This window comes from Artibeus jamaicensis, unplaced genomic scaffold, assembly GCF_021234435.1.
Source record: "Artibeus jamaicensis isolate MK-2021 breed Jamaican fruit bat unplaced genomic scaffold, CSHL_Jam_final scaffold_1031, whole genome shotgun sequence".
Lineage (NCBI taxonomy): Eukaryota > Metazoa > Chordata > Mammalia > Chiroptera > Phyllostomidae > Artibeus > Artibeus jamaicensis.
The window spans coordinates 2,954,166-2,962,899 of record NW_026522026.1 but is presented as its reverse complement, the minus strand read 5'-3'; the positions used below and the strand labels follow the sequence as shown (position 1 = coordinate 2,962,899).

At 39.6% G+C, this 8,734-nt stretch overlaps 1 protein-coding gene across 27 annotated transcripts in view; it reads right to left on the bottom strand.

The window, feature by feature from the left end:
• LOC119052828 (alpha-fetoprotein-like) overlaps nucleotides 1–8,734 on the bottom strand; it is a 49,756-nt gene that overhangs the window by 28,400 nt on the left and 12,622 nt on the right. For all 27 annotated transcript variants that reach the window (XR_008389762.1, XR_008389769.1, XR_008389770.1 and 24 more), the window contains one exon: nucleotides 6,896–7,125. The gene's annotated coding sequence lies outside the window, so the exon portion shown is untranslated. The remainder of the gene's footprint in view (nucleotides 1–6,895; nucleotides 7,126–8,734) is intronic.

The window sequence follows — 8,734 nt, the reverse complement described above, 5'->3', positions numbered from 1 at the left end:
ACACAAACAATAACCTTTGGGTGTTTTCTCTCTTGCTTTCATGTGACCTTATTTATGTAGACAATTAGTACTGCCCCTAATTACACTAGTACTCAGTAAAATCCTATTTTTTGTTTGTGCTTACTGAGAAGACTCAGCTATATAGATATTTCTTTTGTTTTCAATTGAGTAGTGCCATCATGTTGGGAACCGCCCTGCCTGGTTTTAGAAGCTGTAACCCACTCATGGTTAAGGCTGAGTGAGCGACCTTTGGACCATAAGCCACTAAGGAGATAAAGCTTATCTCCCTGGCAGGAGAGCACCACTTCTGCTCCTTTTACTTCATCCATAACTGGTGCCCAGTGCTTGATCAGTTAGCAAATGACAGGTAAGATTCCCCAAGGGGGGAAGAACCTAAGACGGGCTCGATCATGGGGAGGCCCCAGGGAAGAACTTGGGGGGCTATAGCAAAAGGAGGTAATGGACCGTCATCCCTCAGCTACAACATAGCCTGAATCCTCATCCTGTCTGTGAGAGTCTCCTAATCTCTTGACTGCCTCACTTCCCCTGCCTGACTTAAGCCTGAAACAATGACAGAGGGCAGTGCAGCCCTGTGCTGGGAAGGGCAGGTTCCCCAGGGTGATCAGGCCTGAGAAAGAATACGTAAAATCCTGTGAAAGCTGCTTTGCTAAGAATGCTCTCCATTAAATGATAAGGGTCTGAGCAGGAAATGAGTATGTTTCCCAGTTTTGTAGCCCTTTAACTAACGGACCCTCATTCAGAATAGGCCCTTGTAGTTCTTCGTATGCTATCTATTGTTTGATCCTTGCTGCATGACAATGATTAATGAACTTTACCTATATTCCTGTGCAAATTGAAACCCAATAAAAGCCTGTCAAGGCAAGGTCCTGGCGCTCTCCCCTTGATAGAGTAGCCATGCCGTCTCTTTTCCTCCACAGAACTTGGTAGTCCATGTGAATGTATCTTATATCATCCATAACGCCACGGACACTGTGGCTGGTGTCCGCGTCAGGTGAATATTTGTAGCACCATCAGACCTCTTCCACAACATGGGTGAGCCCTGCCCTGGCATGGTCTGGGATCTGTTGGGACCTTTTGGGACCTTTCACATGTCAGTCAACCTCCAGGTTCTTGACTCATGCATGAAAAATTTCAAGGACAAGTTAGAGTGAGAACAAAGCAAGATTATTCAGGTAGAGAAAAAGAAAGAGGCCAGGGTGCAGAAGCCACTTGAAAGAAGCAAAAGTACATGTCACAGTAGATGTGGACCAACTCAGGATTGGGTGGTGAACCTGGTCAGTTAGTGTTCGGGATTTTCTGTGTTTCCAATGTGGGAGCATTGTCGCCAAGCTTTGTGGTACCTGATTCTGACTCCAGCTTCTGGTATTATTCCTAATATGGTCTGTTCTGGAAGTGTCAGTGCTTGTCCCCTTCTACTTGTGGGGTCACTTTTCATTATAATGATGGTATAATGAGCTTTAGAGTCATTCCCTGGTTAGTTTCACTCTATCTTGGGTTGGTCTGGCTCTAATTGGTCTTTGTTATCTATCTCCCTAGGGTGATACAAACCATGTGCTCTTTGGCATCTTCAGTTAGGGAGGATAGAGGCTTATTATTTATCAGCTGGCTGTTAATTGCTCAGCCGTTCTAGCCATTTGTTCAACCATTTAGCTTAGTTTCCTCATGTCATTTGCCAGGGAATTTTCCCCATTTCTTACTAACCTGCCTCAAAAACAGTTTTCAACTTGTTTCTGTTAAAACTGTATCTCAAGAAATAAAATATGAATAATTTTCTATTTTCAGACTCTGAAGACTTTAGAAATTATTGTCTTCGGGGAAAATTAACCTACAAAGTATTTGCTCCACCCTGGTCTGCTTTTTCTAATCATCAAGGATTACCATGGTAGCTACTTTGGATAGCTGCAAAATCAGACTTAAAGAGGTTCTGAAGTAAACACCTGCATAGGCAATTAAAGCTGTATGAGTTGTCCACAGTGTGTAGGACTAGGGACTCCAGCAAGGATCAAGACACAATCCCTGCTCCTATAAGGCTCACATGCTGGTGGGGGAGAGAGGCAAGGACACCAGACAGAGGGAGAGGAGTGCACAGTACACAGGGCAGTCGGTGCACATAGGATGGCTTCAAATCCCATCCCAGGGAAGTCGGACCGGCCTCCTGGAGAAAAGGATTTGTAAGCTGAGATCCGACAATGACTGAAAATGAGCCAGGTACAGTGGGGTGAAAAGTAGGAGGAGGAGGGGAACATTTGGGAAGTCATCGAATGTGATTTTTATTTTCTCAATGTGGGCAGGGGGATAAGAGAGGGGAGAAGGAAGAAAGCTTTAAATTACAGAATTAGATTTACATTGTTTTTAAGATACTTATGGTTGCTATATAAAGAATGCCTCGAAAGTGGGTACAAGGCTACATGAGTGAAGAAAAACTTTGAAGGCCATTCCAGTAACACAGGTGAGAGATGATGGTAGCCGGAACTAGGACTGTGGTGGAGGGAACTGAGGAATATGAAGAGGCTTTCTAAAGAGAAAGACTTGACAGACTTGACTTTGATGACAGCAAAAAATCGTAGTCAAGTCTGGCATTTATATTCCAATGGAGTTGGGGGGAGAATTTAGCCGTAATATCCAATGAGACAGTCAACCTAATCCAATGGGTGTCCAACTGTGATTCCTGGGCCCGCAGTATCAGCTCCCCTGGGGACATGGTGGGCGTGCAGCCCGCAGTATCAGCTCCCCTGGGGACACGGTGGGCGTGCAGCTTCGCAGGCCCCGCCCCAGACCTAGGAATCAGAAACACTTGGGGCGGGGCTGCACTGTAACAAGTCCAGGTAATTCTAAAGTTTGAGAACCGCAGATCTAATTCTTAAACTAGACGTTAGCAGCTGAATACAACATAACAGAAAAGTGATATGCCAAATATTCTCTCTAAAACAACAATACTTGTTTTGGATAATTATTCTGGACATTGAAGATCAATAATTTGGGACACTGTCAAACTGAACTTTTCTCATTATTCTGTTTCTAAATAGACTATATGGCCTGATTCTAAAGATTCCTAAAAACTGGCTTTTGTTTTTTGATAAATTAGTGTTTAAAATACAGTAGGATTTACCAGCCTCTGCACATAAGAAGTTGTGTTTGTTCCCTTTGGCAAAGGACTAAGGTATCTCTACTCGCAGTGGTGAAAATACGAAATTTGCTATATGGATCTAATCTGAAACCAACAAGGGGACCTTACATTAGATATCTGTTGCAGCTGGGACTCAAAATTGCAGGCAAAGCTCTGAACTAAATGCCCGGGTATGAAAAGGGAGGCCCATGTGAGACTGCAGGAAGGCAGCCAGAACCTGCTTGGATCGCTAGCCTCAGAGCACATACTGAAAATCTGGAACCTGACCTGGAAAGCAGTGTTGAAGCATCTGACGTTATGTGGACATCTATCTTATCGAGACAAAGATAGCTAAGCCTCTGAGACTGTAAGGGTGGATGCAGACTCTTAGCAACTCTCAGCATCAGAAATTAACACAAACTCACTAAACAAATATAAATCTGGACAAGTATGCTTACAAGCATACTTGTCATGGAAGTTATTATTTCCTAATATCTCACGTAAATCACAGTGATTTTTAACATGCTTGTGGCTTTCACAAACCACTCTTTGGAACATCTCTTTCTGAAAAATAAAGATAATCAGTGTTTATCTATCATTGCAACACTATATCTTGAGGTAAGATTGCAAAACCATCTTTTGTAAGAGTTTAATGTAGCTGTTTTCCTGCACCCAGGGTTTTATTTACTTTCTGAGTTGACGAATCTTGAAAAACACATTATGCTAAAACAGGAATGGCCATGTATTTGTGGAGGAAAAAGTGGGACAGCAAGATTGATATTCAGTTTTCTGTGATAAAAACTCATTTAAGATAAAATGGCATATTTTGTAAGCATAAAGCAAATCATTCATCAAGCCAGAGAGAGATCATTAAAGGTAGTTTATAGATATAAGTTTGATTGAGCAATGTGTATGTGTGTGTTAATTATTTCTAATAATAGTGTCTTTTACACAAATAAAAATATAGAGATAAAGATATGGAAATACAGATATGCATTAAGAAGTCGTGGGATAATAAAAACACGTGCCAGCCTTGACTATAGTAAAATATTTTACAAACAGACTTTAAATGAATCAAATGGAATTCTGTAAGGGCTGACACAAATTCAAAGAGTTCTTGAGCCATGCAATAAACTCCAGTGGGAAGATATAGGTGACGTTTCTGGCTTAGCACCTTGGTAGGAGCACCGAAGCCAGTCCACTGGATCCTAATAGGCAGCGTTTGTCATGGGGAAAATTTTACCAGACCTGTGAACTGTTTGCCTGTATTTAACCCCTGGCCCTGTCCTTACTGCCTTTGTGATATTGGGCAAGTCTTTCGAACTTTCTGAAACTCAGTACTCTCATCTGTAAAGTGTTGTTAGAAATTCTGGAATTAGCTATGTTACCAAGCTGTTATGAGTATCAAATGGAACACCATTTGTAAAGCTGCTTTGTTAACTAAATATCCATACTGCTTTAAGGTGCCATTATAATCATGATTTTATTGAGGTCTGCTGGTGATGCCATGAGAGGGTGCTAACCCACAGGAAACTAAATCACCTTCATTTACCCTTTCTCCGGGAACAGGAGGATACTAGGTGTACCTGCTTGAGCCCAGGGCATCTTAAAAGAGAGTCCCTTTATCCTGCACCCCTACCCCATCCTCTATAGATATGTAGGCAGTTGGTTGGAATAACAAAGACCAGAGCAACTTGGTTTCTGGTGACCCAGTAATAAACAATCATCCAGTCAGATTTTAAGGCCACCCGCATTTTTTATGTCAAATGCATAACAGGAGATGCTGCCTCTGAACAATATGATTTCTGGCCTGAGATAGGGACAGTTTTCCAGCCACCTTTCCATACCTTAAAAGAGGCTATGCGACCATGCTACCTGCTACTGTGCCAAACAGACATTCACTTTGCAAAGGGAATTGCACAGTGAAGCTTCTGTGAGCACAGAATCTACAGCAGTGACTTTCAGAGAGTTGCCGCGGTATGCTGATTGGCCTTTGGTTTAGATGGCAATAATTCCAGCATTTAGTGCTGCAATTAGCAAGAGCATGCATAATCATCTTACCAAAGTGTGGCACTACTAACAGCACTGTAATTTTTTCTATGTTAATCACAAATGAGTTCACAGGTTAAAAAGTAAGAAGTCATTTACCCTACAGCTATGGCATTCGAGAGGATTTTCTAATTTACAGCATTTTCCCAATAAATTTTGATACATTGTATCCACTCTTAAAATAACTGGAACCACCAACTCTGAATGTCTTCTTGAATATTCATAAAGAAACCTGTATCCATATGAAACATATTTGAAAATAAACAGTAAAATTCAAAGGCTATGAGTTTTCTTTCAAAAGCCAAATATAATTATGAAATTTATTTAGTATTTTAACTGACCTTAAGACATTTGGAAACCTTGAGAGACTGTCAGGGTGATTTTATTGACTATACTTTGAGATACAGAAACCAAATCAATAAAATTATGTGATTTTTCTAAAATCAAACAGTAATGAGTGGCAAATCCAAAACTTAAACCTAAAATATCCTGATTAGCGGTTAATTTCTAGCTCAAGATCTCTTCTTACTTTTACTAGAAATTAATTTTAAGCATTTGGGTGAGAATGCATTTTTTCAAATGATCTTCTAGGCTACAATTTATAAAAGTATTACAATCCATCTGAAAGAAAGCGCTGGCTGGGTATTAAATCACCACCACCCCCTTCCATATATACCTTCAAGCATGGACAGTTCATGCATAATGTTTCTGGGTTCACATGTTTCTGGGTTACAAGGGAGGAAATTTGGACTCTAGAATATTTTCAAAGGAATCATAGAGTCACAGAGGGCATCTTAGAAGTCATCTTATCCAAACACCTGGGTTTACAGTTGGAACACAAAAGCCTGAAGAAATTTAGTGGCTTGACCTACATTCTAAAATGTATGACAAAGCTAGACTGGAACTCAAGTCTAATGTGAATGCCATGAGAAAGCTGTGCCTACCAACTTATTCAGTGCCAAATACATGTTTAGGAAAAAATGGGTTCAGGAAGCGACGTTTACTTTTTAAGCCAGTATCAAAAGTAATTTCAGATATATAGCTATGGTCATTGTACAAAGAACTTAAAAGAAAAATGAAATTCTTATACTTTGTTAAATTTAGTTGCTCCAAATAGTGCTTCACGAAGTGACTTTGGAAGTATTTTAACCATACAGCAATATTGTCTTAATTTGTATATTGAAATCAGTTTGTCTTACACACAACTTAATAGGTACTTCTCAATGGACCCCAGAGATATTAATACTCCATTCATGTCTTTAATCTTTAAATGCTACAAGTGGCTTTGGTAATAAATATTAAATTAATTAAAATAGAAGAGCTAACCAGGTATATCAGTCTGAAGCTCTTATTTAGATACAACTCTGAGTCCTTTAGAGCAAAGCTTGCAAACACTTGACCCCCACTGCATTTTAAAAAATTCTTGTGTTGTCAACCTTTAAGTATCAAAAGACTTTCAGCTTCTCTCAAAATGCAATAGACCCAGCCACCAAAAGCCTGCATTCCAATATGGCAATAAGTGGCTAGAAGAACTAGATAATAGCTTATACAGTAGCTGCCAAATTTGGATTCCCCAGGACATTTCTTGGTCATGTCACACCCCCTCCCCTTTTAATCACTCACTTACATCATTGACTGACCTCTGTCATCACTTAAATTTACAACTCAAGATAATATACCAAAGAATCATAAATACAATATCCCATCAATAAGACTTACAAAAATCTGTACTACTCTCAGAGGAAATCATCTTGCTTGCCAGGGAATCGTTTGCATACAAATCAGTCTTCTGTAAACTGGCTGAGGGGCAGGGATGAAAGAGCAGGCTTGTGGTCACTTTCTGAGTTGATAATGCATTCCCCTTGGACCGTCATTGGCAGTGCACAGCACGGGGCAGTACTGCTGGGTAGGATAGCCTGTTTAGAGCAGGTGTAGTTCATGAACTGCCTCTAAAACATAAAAGGGAGCAGTTATTTTGATGACTTTCATTCTAAACTTGTTTATTATTTTGTTATTAGTAGAAAAACAGAAAAAAAACCCCTTTGCATTTCACATTGCTCTATTCTTGACAAACTGAGACACCAAAAAACTTCATTTTTAGTGGCTTATTCTAATAAGAAAAACTTCTTTATTTGACCTTACTCAAGCATCACAATCTCTTTTAACATCTCTTAGAGAACTTATGGGGACATAGACCATACTATTTTTCCATGTTTAGCTCAACAAAATACAAATTAAGAGTTATTTTGTCTTGCTATTGTGGCTATTGTTTTAAGATTTCAATTTAGGAAACATTTGTTTCTGTCACTTGTAACACATGTTACAATGATATTACTATTACAATTGCATATTTAACATTCACTATACATGCATACATACACACAAGTAACTGTGTGTTTGTATGAATATGCCATGTTCTACACTTAAGGAACTCATAATCTAGTTGGAGAGACAAATAATTAAATAATAATAATGCATTATAGCAGAAGTTGTAAGGATATAGTTAAATCTCAGTTTTCCACACAGCAACATTTTCACCAATATGTCCTTTAGAGCAAGAGACATAAAGGAAAGGAAAAACAAATAGGACCTCATCGAATTAAAATGCCTCTGCACAGCTAAAGAAAACATCAGCAAGATGAAAAGGAAACCAACCATATGGGAAAATATGTTTGTCAATGATACCTCAGACAAGGGTTTGATCTCCAAAATATATAAAGAACTCACATGACTCCACTCCAGGAAGATCAACAATCCAATTAAAAAAATGGGCAAACGACTTGAACAGACACTTCTCTGAGGAGGACATACAAAGGGCCCAGAGACATATGAAAAGATGCTCAGCATCACTAGCCATCAAAGAGATGCAAATTAAATTCACAGTGAGTTACCACTTTACACAGGTCAGAATGACCATCATAAATAGATTAACAAACAATAAGCCTGGCAAAGTTGTACAGAAAAGGGGACCCTAGTGCATTGTTGCTGGGAATGCAGACTGGTGCAGCCACTGTGGAAAATAGTATGAAATTTCCTCAAAAAATTAAAAATGGAATGGCCTTTTGACCTGGCAATTCTACTGCTGGGATTATACCCTGAATCCTGAAACACTGATTCAAAAGAACCTATGCACCCCAGTGTTCATAGCAGCACAATTTACAATAGCCAAGTGCTAGAAGCAACAAAAGTGCCCATCAGTAAATGAGTAGATCGAAAAACTGTGATACATTTACACAATGGAATACTACAAAGCATAAAGGAAGGAGGAACTCCTACCCTTTGCGACATCAAAGATGGAAATGGAGAGCATTATGTTAAGTGAAATAAGCCAGACCAGGCATATGATCTCACCTGTAAGTGGAATCTAATCAACAAAACAGATAAGCAAGCATGCAAAATATTACCAGAGATATTGAAACAAAAAACAAACTGACAACCAGAGAGGTGAGGGGAGAGAGATAACAGGGGAGAGAGGGGGAAGGGTTTTCAAGGAACATGTATCCTTGAACAAACCAAAGGTAGACAGGATTGAGGTAGGGATGGGAGAAAGTGATGGTG